Source organism: Gadus macrocephalus, chromosome 18 (assembly GCF_031168955.1).
Source record: "Gadus macrocephalus chromosome 18, ASM3116895v1".
Lineage (NCBI taxonomy): Eukaryota > Metazoa > Chordata > Actinopteri > Gadiformes > Gadidae > Gadus > Gadus macrocephalus.
The window spans coordinates 17,327,944-17,340,002 of record NC_082399.1 but is presented as its reverse complement, the minus strand read 5'-3'; the positions used below and the strand labels follow the sequence as shown (position 1 = coordinate 17,340,002).

Here is a 12,059-nt window from a genome sequence, read left to right as displayed (position 1 = left end):
AAGGGAGCAAGCCAGCATTGATCTGTCAGCATCAGGCTTTCTCTAAAAGGAGTACCATATGATTTGTGGACTGATGTGAAATAGACCACTGAAACATGAGTGTCGCACAGGAAATTAGTTCTGAAGACCATTTCCTATTCATGATTCTTTAAACAGTGCAGCGGAAACTTAACCAAAACTGAATCCATAAATTAGCCTCCAAAAATGGTGCGAACAAGAGTCCTAATTACCGAGTATGATCAAGAGAACATAAGACGCGGGCTCACACAGCGCACCAAAGCATATTCTAGCAGTACCAGCTTATATCTTAATCAGCTGTATCATAAACAGTTATCTCACAGGGCGGGTCGGATACACCAAGGTCCAGAGAAATCTTGTCCTTGGGCCCATAAGACAACGATATTGTTCTGAACGCACGCACGCACGCACGCACGCACACACACACACACACACACGCACACACACACACACACACACACACATATTTAACACTTATAAAAGTTCAGTGTAAATAAATTGGAGCACTAGAGATAGAGTAGAAGCATGCCCTCTCTCCTTTGTCCGGCACAAAGTCAGGATCATCTTTATTGATGACCTCTGATTCTAGATAACGTCTAAACTGTGATTTATGAGTGAGTAACGATGGATGGGTGAATTAGTAATACAGGGAGAGGCAGTGAGAGTAAGAGAAGAAGGTTCAGATAGAGGGAAAGATAGAGGGAAAGATAGAGGAATATAGATGGATAAGAGGCTCTCCTTAAACAGATTAATCATTAGCCAGAGATCTTTGTGCTGTTATTGCATTAAACAGGTTGTCGTAGTCAAGAGAGCTTAGCAGTCAATCACTTACATTTCAACTGCAAACAATATCGGATAAGTTAAAGTTAGGCCGATGGTCAATGATATTTCTTGTTGTGTTTCAGTGGTGTTGTACGGGTATGTTGATTAATGAGGGATTCCATCCTCATCACCCAGAAGGCGAGGCCCAGATACTAATGATACAGATTGCTTTTATACCTCAAACAAACTCTGATTCATGCTTCTGTTAGCTTAATGTGCCTGGTAATAGACTTTTTACATAAACTTCAGTTGTAGAAAAAAAACTCAACAAACGGAGTGAATAATGTGTTTTCATAATAAGCATGAGCAATTGGATAATTGTGTTATTCTAACAGAGGAATACCATAACAAGTTGTTTAGCAGATTAGCATTAGCAAGACAGCTTATCAGTGTCTGGTTGCCAGTGCATCGTGAGTGGCGAAACAGGGCATTAGGAAACAGGGCATTAGGCTATATACTACGTAGACAAGCTCGAGTGACTCACAGCCATAACATCATTAGTCATACAAGTCCAAGTACACCATAGATTCTCAGTATTGAGCTGGCTACTCTCAAGGCTTTTCAAATAAAAGTGTCTCAGAAAGCAGACATACCGTTTCTATATGATTGAGCAGCTGAGAATGCGCCGAATTCTCTCTGAAAAACTCACTACTTGCGTAACATAATGACTAACAATTATTACAAATAATGTACAATTATTCCAGCGTTTCTTAAGTCATTACCACCGTCTTAAAGTGAGTATTAAAACTGAAATAATTGTGTGCAAATGTTAATAAGAAGCCGTTTTGGCTGCTTGGATAATAACATTAATTTATTCTGTCCATCTAAGATAATTCCCTCAAAACTGCCATTAGTTATGTTAGGTAAAACAAGTTAGCTCTTCCCAGGGCTGACCATTTAACCAAGAGGTCAAGGGTCATACAACTTCACCTAATATGAACAGACATTAATTATGATGAATGATTAACCTATTACAATATATGGCCTATTATACAGTATTTGAATGCGAGAGTCTATCAGCTGCATTTGCTGAATGCCTGCCAATTCCTTTTATGATAGTGCTTTGTATCATAAATACCTAATAATTTATATCTCTCTCTCTCTGTCTGTTTGTCTACGTTACGCTCATTGCATTGTCATCATCCATGTCTGCAGGGAGAGGGAGGGAAAGAGAGAGACACTCCCATTGATTGCCCTGTTAGCCTCTGGGCTACATGCTACTACAGGCCACAAGGCACAAGAATAGAGGCCAGATTAACCGGATTACCCTTCCGGATGATCTGTGATCTTTCTGAGGGAGTGATCCTGAGGGGGGTACAGTACCATGGAAGAGAAGAAGAATATACCATTTCTAGGGAGATATTTTGCTATGTATACTACTTACTATAAAACACACACACAATGGATACAGGAATATAAAAACACTGGGATTCTGAGGAACTAAATTATTAAATTGAAAAAGTGTTAATGGGTACCCCACCCAGTCCTGGCCGCACACACACACACACACACACACACGTCCTGCTGTCAAGTGCTCGTGGGGTGCAGTGCAAAGGCAGGAGGATACAACATATAGGCCTTACTAGGACCACCACTACGGTGGTTTACAACCACTGGAGAACTGAATGCGCAATGGCCCGAATGAGTTGCAAAAAATGCAGCTACAGCATAGAATGTTGTCCTTCCACAGTGGGGCAAGTGGTCATTTTGTCAAGGAAAACAACAAGAAATGTGGCCCAGACTATCACACAGGCTTATACATCGACATAATGTCCCACTGATTTAGAGTTAAATGAAGCAAGGTCGGTACACTTGTACCTTTCATAACATACAGTTAGGCCTATAAGTCCTATATTCACAAAACAACGTAACAGTTGTCCATACAGTGTGTGTGTGTGTGTGTGTGTGTGTGTGTGTGTGTGTGTGTGTGTGTGTGTGTGTGTGTGTGTGTGTGTGTGTGTGTGTGTGTGTGTGTGTGTGTGTGTGTGTGTGTGTGTGTGTGTGTAGGTGTGTGTGCGTGTGCGTGTGCGTGTCTGCTTACCCTTGTGAGATAAGATGACCATTGGAATGATTGAAAGCCTGTCTCCGGGCGGAAGTTCAGGTGTAAAGGATGAACTTTCCTAATGCTACTAATTCAGTCAGCCCGTTCACACACACCGTGATATTCAATGAAAACCTGAAAAGGCAGAAAACTAAATTAAAAAACACAATATGAAGGTGAAAACAAGGAAAAATTAGTCAAGGGTGGAGAGCTAGGCTACTGGTATAGCAGCTCGGTACAGACAACACCTGGAGGTCTGTAGTCCTTAAAGATACTATTTATAGATAAATGTATATATATATATATATATATATATATATATATATATATATATATATATATATGGCCAAATCGCAGCAGGCAAAACTCGTTCTCCACTTCCACCGCCGAGCTCTGAGCGGGTATCGGGGCCGGAGACTGACGTGAGCATGGGTTTCAAGCAAGGCTTGACAAGGCTGTTACCGCCGCTACGGTCGTTCTCTACAGTCCTTCTCTCCGGTTAAACAAGGCTGTTACCGCCGCTATGGTCCTCCTCTACCAACGCTACGGTGCTTCTCTACAGTCCTTTTGTCCGGTTAAACAAGGCTGTGACCGCCGCTATCCTCTACGGTCCTTCTCTACAGTCCTTCTCTCCGGTTAAACAATGCTTTATTACAGGGTCCTATGATCCTTCTCTCCGGTTAAACAAGGCTTCAATACCGGGTCCTACGGTCCTTCTATCCGGTCCTTCTCCCCGGTTAAACGAGGCTTTATTCCCGCCGCTACGGTCCTTCTCCCCGGTTAAACGAGGCTTTATTACCGTTGCTACGGTCCTTCTCCCCGGTTAAACGAGGCTTTATTACCGCTGCTACGGTCCTCCGCTACGGTTACTCCCGTTGCTGCTGCTGTACTGCGCTGAATCATTCAGCGCGCGCGCACACACACACACACACACACACACACACACACACACACACACACACACACACACACACACACACACACACACACACACACACACACACACACACACACACACACACACAGTGCCTGAGCCCACAGCTGACTCTGACGTCAGCAGCCTACTGTAAACAGAACTCTCTTTTCCTCTGGTGACCTCTGTAATATAGTAGGCTAAACTCATTAAATTATTATTAAATAATTAATTCAATTTAGTATGCGCTTGACGTGAAAGGATGACTAATGAATTATAAAAAAGAAACCCACATTAAACCCATATCATAAAATAATTAAAAATAAACCAGTAAAAAAGAGAAACGTCATTGTTGTTCATTGTTAAACTTCAAAAGTCTTCATTGGCTGAATTCTGCCCATTAAAAGAAGCAGTGTCTGACCAATGTTTCCCATCCCGGGATGAGATGGACTTCAGATTGTATAGGCTCTGTGTTCTGACAAGAAAAAAGTCATCCTGGTAACTCGTGTGCACACTGTCTTTTTTGGCTTCTGCTTTACCATGCGTTGGGATGTTATGCTAGGCTTCATTTTGATGACATGTTTCAAGCTAACATCAGTTATGAATGGGTTCTTCGTCACATAGTGGACAACACCATATAAGGTTTCATGTGGGCGTGGCTTATTTACCATTCGCCCTGCTTCCAATATAAACAGAATTCTTACCTTTGTGTTCGAGAGATGCTTCATGAACAACCTCCAGAACACAAACTTGTTAACCTTGTGTCTCTGAATAAACCATGTGTTGAACAATTACCACTCTCCGAGTCATACTGAGCCCAAAACAACAATAAAACAAAGGAGCAAATTAGTTTCCCATGCGTTGCTTTGACGCAGGGCCGTATTTATAATATTGTAATGACCACGGAAGAGACAGTGAATGAATTATTGCGATTTTTAAGATACCACCGCTGATAAACCGTTGGAACACACACAAGACCGGTAACAACAATAAACCCTGCAAATTCGAATCCCCACCAGAGCTCCCCCGGCTAAGGCCCGCCCCCATCTCCCAAACCCTGTGTCGCTACATTACCACCTCCTCACAAAGTTCCTCGCCCAGAGGAACCAACTGAATAATGGCCATAAGAATAACATAACGGCTCATTGCCACACAACGGTAAAAACATTTTTACAACATTGTCCAACAATTATCTATATTTTTACAGATAATTGTAAGTCTCCTGGGGGCCTCCTTGGCTGTCGAGGACCCCCTATCCGGGATCAGGGGTAATGGCCGGGTATGAGGTTTTCAGTCACTGGAAGGGGACAGGGGGACTGGCGGCAAAGGGGATCGGTCACTGGGGAGCGGGAGGGAAATGCGTCCAGGGGGCCAAGGTTATCAGATACCTGGAAGGGGTGGTAGCCCTACAGGGGGCAGGGAGACACTCCGTGGCTCTGCTGGGTATATGGGCTGTGGGGACGCAGGATGACCGCGAGGAGACACTGAACCCCCCTGGGCCAGAGGGGCTGCACCCCCTCCTTCCTTTAGATGGTAAGTGCAACCAGTACACCACCTCACCCAGCCTCTCCAGAACCCGACAGGGACCTACCCAAGGACTGTCCAGTTCGTCCTTTTAGGATTGAAAACACAAACTAGTTCTATCGCCTGGAAGTGCCGGCCTTCGCTTGTCAAGTCATAGTTTCTCTTCTGCCTCATCCCCGCCCTCTGCTGTTGTTCCAGGGCAAAAAGGTGGGCCGACTCCAGGAGATCTTGGAGTCTCCTGGCATACTCCAGGCCTGGGGAACTGTCGGAGGAATCGGGTGGTCGACCAAACGCTAGCTCTGCAGGTGTATGCAGCTCTCTTGCATGAGAAGGGACGGGGTGCATGCCGTAGATTCCTGCACTGCGGTGCGGCAAGACAGGGGTAGGTGGTTATCCCAATCTCTCTGGTGCTGTGCGGTGAGAAAGGCCAGCTGTTGGCCCATAGTGCAGTGAAACCGCTCCACCAACCGCTTCACTCTGATGCCTATGGGGAGAGGTGTGGGTCGCTGTGCAAGGTCTCTGGTCCCCCGAAACGGCTGAATTCGCCACGATATCCACTTCCTGATCTGTGATGGCATAGGCTTCTGGCCACTTGGTAAAGAAGTCGATGGTCGTGAGAACATAGCGGTTACCCCTGTCCGAGCAGGGCAGCGGCCCCACTATATCTACCACCACCCTCTCCATGGGTGCGCCCACCAGAAACTGCTGAAGGGGAGCATGTGATTTTCCTGTGGGACCTTTACGAGCGATTCGGGTGTCACACACCGCTGTCAAAAGTCCTCGACGTCCCTCCGGGACCAGCCGCAGTAAAAGCTTGTGGGCATCGGAGCGTCTATGCATGGCCTTGAGCACTGTCCCCTGTAGGCCCTTTGGGGACCACCACTTGCCACCTCTCCTTGTCTGTGGCCGGCTCCTTCCAGGCCTGCTGTAGCACATCCAGGCAGAGACGCAGGACCCCAAACTTGGCCCACAGTCCCTTGGAGAGAGTTAGCACCTCTTCCCATGGCAGTTTTTGCTGTGCCTCCACCCAATGCAATACTGGCCGAAGGTCAGTATCTTGTTCCTGCTGCTGTCTCCAATTGCCTCCCTCTAATGGTCACCAGCTCCCGGCAGACGACCTCCATCCACTGAACCCTGGCGCAGCGTTCCTCCTCTGCTCACAGTTCTCTCTTGCTGGCCTCCTTCCTGTCGCAACAACGACACCCCTCTGCAGCGCAGGATTGCAGAGAAAGCGCGTCGGCGTTGGTGTGCCCCAGTCCGAAGACGTAGGCCTATAGTTCCTCAAGCCACCTGCCTTTCTGGCTCTTTGAAGGTCATGAGCCACTGGAGAGCTGAGTGGTCTATCCTCACGGTGAAGGGCAGCCGCAGAGGTAATACTTGAATTGCCGGAGGGAGAGCACCACGGCCAAAAGTTCTCTGCGGTTCTCTGCGCAGTAGCGCAGCTTCGCATTGTTAAAGGCCCGGCTAAAGTACGCCGCAACTCTCTCTCCATCAAGCCCCCCTTGGGACAGAACCCCTCCCAACCCAACGACACTAGCATCGGTGTCCAGCATGAAGGGTAGTGAGGGGTCGGCTTGGGCTAGCACGGGGGCCTCGCTCAGGGCGCGCTGAAGGCTGGTAAACGCCCCCTTCGCACAGCTCAGTCCGCACAAAGTCTCTCAGACAATAAAGAGGCGCAGCCAAACATGAAAAACCCCGTACAAACTTTGTGTAATAAGAAGCCAGGCCCAGGAAGCTCTTCAGCTGCTTCTGGTTAGTAGGGGAGGGGCAATATGCCACCGCCTGCACTTTTGCCTCCATTGTGCTGATGCCCTCCCACCCCCCACCGTGTGTCCCAAGAACTGTACCTCCCTGCGCATGTAGTGGCACTTCTCTGGGTGTAGCTTCAGGCCTGCAGCACGGATTCGTTCAAGAACCCGACGCAGCGACTCAAGTGCGGATTCAAAGGAGCTGCAGTGTGCCAGGATATCATCCAGGTACACCAGGCACTGTTGTGGGGTTATGCCTGACAAAACCCGGTCCATCAGCCGTGCGAACGTGGCTGGGGCGTTACAGTCCGAAAATAAGGACCTTGAACTGCCACAAACCCCGGCCTGTGCAGAAAGCTGTCATGGGTCTTGCTTCTGGGGAGAGGGGCACCTGATAGTACTTACTACTGAGGTCCAAGGCGGAGAACCAGGATGATCCTGAGACCATGTCCAGGGACTCGTCAATGCGTGGCAGGAGTACAAGTCTTTTCTGGTCACCCTGTTCACCGGCCTGTAGTCTGGGCAGAGCCGCCATTTGCTGTTCTTTTTGGGGACCATGACGACGGCAGATGCCCAAGGACTGTTATAAGGCTGAATAACGCCCGACTGCAGCATGTCTTCCACAGCTTGACCCAAAGACGCTTTGTGGTAACCCGGTCCTCGGTTGGACCGGGTTCCACGGACAAAACTCGCTTGGCCTTCGGGTTTTAGCCATGGCAGGCATTTATTTAACAAACAACTTAAATCAGTCAAACAACGAAGGAGACGCGGTCTCTAGGGCCTCCGTGGGCCTCTAGGCTCTCTCGCAGCCACGAGCCCTGCCTTCCTGCACCCGAGCCGTGCTGTGCTGTGCTGTGCCTCCTTTTAAAATGGCTCCCCAGCTTTCGGCCAGGTGTCCCCCAATCACCCTGATTGGGGAGCCGAAAGGGCTGCTCTTCGTCGCCGGCTGGTGGGTGGGGGTGGTATACCCAGTCCTTTACAGTACCCCGGGCCCGTCCAGGCCGAGGTCTCCGTGGCGGGATGCCACAGCTTACAGTGAAGGGAAGGACCTCACTAACCACCACCAGTGTGTAGCACCCACTTGGGTGATGCACGGCAGCCAATCTGCGCCAGAATGCTCACCACCCACCAGCTTGAGGTGGAGAGTGAGGGAAGAAAAGAGTCAGTCAATTATACAGGAGGATTATTAGGGGGCCAGATTGAATTAGCCTGGTTGGGCCAGGACACGGGGGAAACCCCTAATCTTTGCGATAAGTGCCCTGGAATCTTTTATGACTTCAGTGAGTCAGGACCTCGGTTTTACGTCTCCTCCGATGGACCGCACCTTCCATAGCACAGTGTCCCCGTCAATGGACTGGGGCATCGGGATTGATGTTAAGGCCAGAGGGAAGAGTGACACCTATTCCCCACCAACCGACACCACTTACCGGTATTCCCAGGCGGTCTCCCATCCAAGTACTAACCAGGCCTGACCATGATTAGCTTCCTAGATCAGACGAGATTGGGCGTGTTAATGGTTGTAAGGCCGTTTAAACGTTGCAAACAGTCAAAAACGTAATTTTATATTTATGTGGCATTCAGTCCAAAGCTTAAAATATATCTTTGGCATTAAGCAGGCTAATGCTGTGGTCAATTGTGTTAAGTAAAGTGGGGTTCTTTGTTCAGATGTATCTCTTTCCGTTCCATAGATACATCTTTATCAATTGGAGAAATTTGTTAATGTTCGTCCCTATAAAACAATAATGAAAAAAAATACATTTTATCTTGCCAATAACAATAATACACAGTTTCAAGAGAATGTTTGATGTTGCATTGATGGTGCACGCCGTTTTTTTGTATAAATGCAAAGCGAAATTATCTGAGTAGGGGAGGGCGTAGCCTAACTAATGTGTGAACGACCAAGAGAAACGTAACTCAAATTCAATGTGAAACAGTTTCAGGCTTTAAAGGTGACATTTATACCACCAGGTGTGAGTGTGATTAGCAGTAACAAGCAGTTTAAAAAATCTGTCTCTTCTGACATCACAAGCGGGCGTGTCCACCCTGATGTATGACATATAGAGGAGCAACGTTTGCTCCACACAAGACTGACCTACCCAGCACACATCTAGGTGGTCACACCCACTTGTAACGTTAGAAGAGGCAGAATTGCAGAGCAGCTTGTAATGGCTTGTAACAGCGCAACTTGCTGGGCGTTATCCTGGTAATTTCTCTTCATTTTGGAGAACAGTCCTAGTATAGGCATCAATCTGCAGCCCTCTATTGGCCAGGAGCGAGCCCCAATCACCGCGAGGCCCTGTGCTGCTCGGTTGGCACAACCCTCGCGACGGCCCCTGATATTGTTTTGAATAAGAGCCAGCTGACTGGATCACAGGATGGTACGAGTGCTACACATAAATCCTGTTTATTAAATACAAATTATAATTTATTGAATATATATAACCTTATAAGTAAGGTTACCATACAGGTCCAACTGGGTGAACAGTTCTGCTGCCCTGAAAGAGAGATTTCACGAGGCCTTGCCCTTGGTGTGGCTGAGCAGGGCAAGTTAGTTACCATGGTGATTCATTTGGACGCTGCTATCCATTAAACCACTCACGTTGTGTAACGTTAGTCATCTGAGCTATTGTATTCAGTGCTATTTTATGTAACTGATGATTTTCTTTCAAATAAAACAAATTTCAGTCTCCCGGGAATGGCATTTCTTCTTTTTGGGACCGATTATAGACGTGTGCTAAAGGCCAATTTCCACCAGATCCGCCTCAGAAGCGTCACGGCAGTAAAATGTTTGCCGCAGTGAATAGAAAACCCTCTAGTCAATGTAGCCTATTCCACTGGCTAAGTTCGCGGCACAGCATGGAACTGTCCCCAAACCGGCACTTCGTTTACGATACTTGCCTCTTCTATTTTTTTCTGATTTGCTACAGACTCACAGACAGCACTTAATTTAATCTAAAAGCCTACCTGTTTTGAAAACAACTGTCCAACACACTACGCTTTTATTTCCCCCAAAGCTGAATTAAGTACATGTTATTCTAAATGTTGGTCATCAACAAGGTTATAAAGTAGTAACTTCAGGCATCTTTGTCAAAATAAATGTTTTTTTTGTTTACGATTTTTATTCATTCATTGCGCAGCGGCCGAACTGAAGGGGATATTCTCCGCGCCTGGTTTTCCGACTCTCTGGTACTTCCAAAAACAAGTAAAGACTCATGGTGGGGCTTATCTCGGCCATGGTATAGAAGGAATTGGGGGAAAGTAACTTTGGCTTTGACTCTCTGAAGTCCAGATTGAACCGTGACACGGAGGTGAAAGGGAAGTGTAAACTCATGAATGTGGCAGTCTGCATACGGCAACACCGTATTCTGACTTCCGCATTCATGAGTTTACACTTCCTGCCGAGTGATACATTGACGTTACAAAAAGTCAATCTGGAGCTCAGTCATAAGTCACAGCTGACATTTGGATATGAATTGTTGATCCTCGAGGTGGAAAAACACTTTGTCCTGCCCTTGTGACGTCGCTGACAGTATCTCAGTCGGAATGTGTCCGGACCGCTTCTAGTGTGGATTGCAGTACGGAACACAGCAACTTCGCTGCTGTACCACATCTTAAATGGATCTAGCGGAAATTGGCCTTCACCCTACGGTCACACTAAATGCGTCCGTCGACCGATGGCGGCTTTTTGACATATCCATGTGTTTTACCGGGTTGTATTACAAATGCAATTTCATTGGGCAGTGTATTTGCGTTTATTTGCAAAACGCGATCTGATTGGCTGATGGATCCATCGCTGCCTGAAAAGTTTAACATTTCTAAACTTTTTGGCCGGGGAGCCAACAGAACGGACGGAACCACAATGCATTTCGAGAGACACCCCATGCAAAGTCAATGGGATCCGTTGACGGACGCATGTAGTGTGAATGTAACGTAACGCCTCATGCCCACTGCACCGTCAGTCAAAGGACGTCGGAAGGCTTGGCTGACGGATGGGGTCGTAAGAGCCCGAGACATTGCGCACATTTGCATACGCGATCTGATTGGATGACGGATTCGTCGCTGCCGAAAAAGTTGAACATTTTTCAACTTTTTGACGGCGCGAACGGATCCACAATGCATCGGGCGTCCGTCCCCATTCAAAGTCAATGGGGATCAGTCGACGGACGGAGGCAGTGGGCACGAGGCGTAAGTAATTCTATGTTTGCTTAACTTCCGCCGAAAAAAATTCCAATGGTTTGTTGTTCGTTTGTTAATACTTTAATAATCCCAGGGGGAAATTATTTTTGTCACGAACTCCAAATATCCATACACAAGTATTAAGAATAAAATATAATATAAAATATAATATTATAGATTATATACATATCATATATATACATACCCCATTTCCGGTGTTTAAATACAGCAGCCTCCGGACAAGTATTTCATATATGGGGTAACCCTAACTCTAACCCTAACCTCATATATGGTCACAGACTACCCTTTCCTTATCAAGGAAAGGAAAGTCTGGGGCTCCCTGATGGAGCTGCTTCCCCCGCAATTTTTCCCCTCAGCGCTATAATGGCAAAGAGAGTGAAGCAACGTAACTTCTCCAACACTAAAATGGAAACGCTCATCAACGTGGTTAAATTTAAAAAAAAAAAATGTTGGTACAGGAGGTTAGTGCAGGAGGCATTACAAATAAAAGAAAGCTTGCTGCATGCGAAAAAGTGACTGATGCAGTTAATTCAGTGGGGTCGGGAGTTACAGCCCACAGACGTGAGCCGTCAGCAACTCGCCAAGCAGATCAGCGCCATCTTTGAAAACGCAAGATAAGCCATTGCTCTACATTTCTTACATTTCTCACAGCTGTCTTTTATAGGGTTCTTTTACCAATTAGTCTGTTTAAAATTAGATAAAGGAGTAATTCAATGTTTTAAACATAAAGGAAACACGGGACATATGTGGATGTTGATTGCTTGATGGATACGTTGACACTCTTAAATGCTTTGCT

The 12,059-nt window shown here is 46.7% G+C and overlaps 1 protein-coding gene and 1 pseudogene across 4 annotated transcripts in view; both read right to left on the bottom strand.

The window, feature by feature from the left end:
* Positions 1-3,820, bottom strand: part of LOC132446483 (serine-rich coiled-coil domain-containing protein 2-like) — a 47,235-nt gene extending 43,415 nt beyond the window's left edge. For 2 of the 4 annotated variants that reach the window (XR_009522870.1, XM_060036799.1), the window contains exons 1-2: positions 3,581-3,817; positions 2,882-3,016 (exon numbers count right to left, since the gene is read on the bottom strand). The gene's annotated coding sequence lies outside the window, so the exon portion shown is untranslated. Of the gene's footprint in view, positions 1-2,881; positions 3,017-3,580 lie in introns of all 4 variants that reach the window. The other 2 variants (XM_060036798.1, XM_060036800.1) reach the window with 2 other exon arrangements.
* Positions 3,821-8,474: 4,654 nt separating this feature from the next.
* Positions 8,475-8,599, bottom strand: LOC132447127 (5S ribosomal RNA; annotated as a pseudogene).
* Between the last annotated feature and the right edge of the window lie 3,460 nt (positions 8,600-12,059).